Raw genomic sequence first — 369 nt, 5'->3', positions numbered from 1 at the left:
CTGTTCTCTTGTCAGCCATCATCCATACTTTAATCATGGCTGGATCTCTGATTTTGGCCAAGTAACCACAATCTCTTTGAATAACACTTAAAGATTCTGACTTTGCCGGATGGGGGCAAGTGGGGTGCTCAAGCCAGTATTGCTCCAAAGAGAGCTAGAAGAAGGGCTGATATATCTGTGAGGCATTTCAGTGGCCTGCAGTTGCGTAAGCTAGTGTTTGTGTGTCACCCTGCCTGGGTTCATTTGCTGTGCAATGAAGCTGGACACCTGCTCCAAATCTAAGGCCCTGCACTGGAACAGGCTGCCCAGAGAAGTTATATACGCCCCATAATCGGAAGTGTTGGAGGAGAGCTTTGAGCAACTTCATCT

The sequence above is a fragment of the Columba livia genome, chromosome W (assembly GCF_036013475.1).
Source record: "Columba livia isolate bColLiv1 breed racing homer chromosome W, bColLiv1.pat.W.v2, whole genome shotgun sequence".
Lineage (NCBI taxonomy): Eukaryota > Metazoa > Chordata > Aves > Columbiformes > Columbidae > Columba > Columba livia.
Note: the sequence above shows the minus strand (reverse complement) of the source record.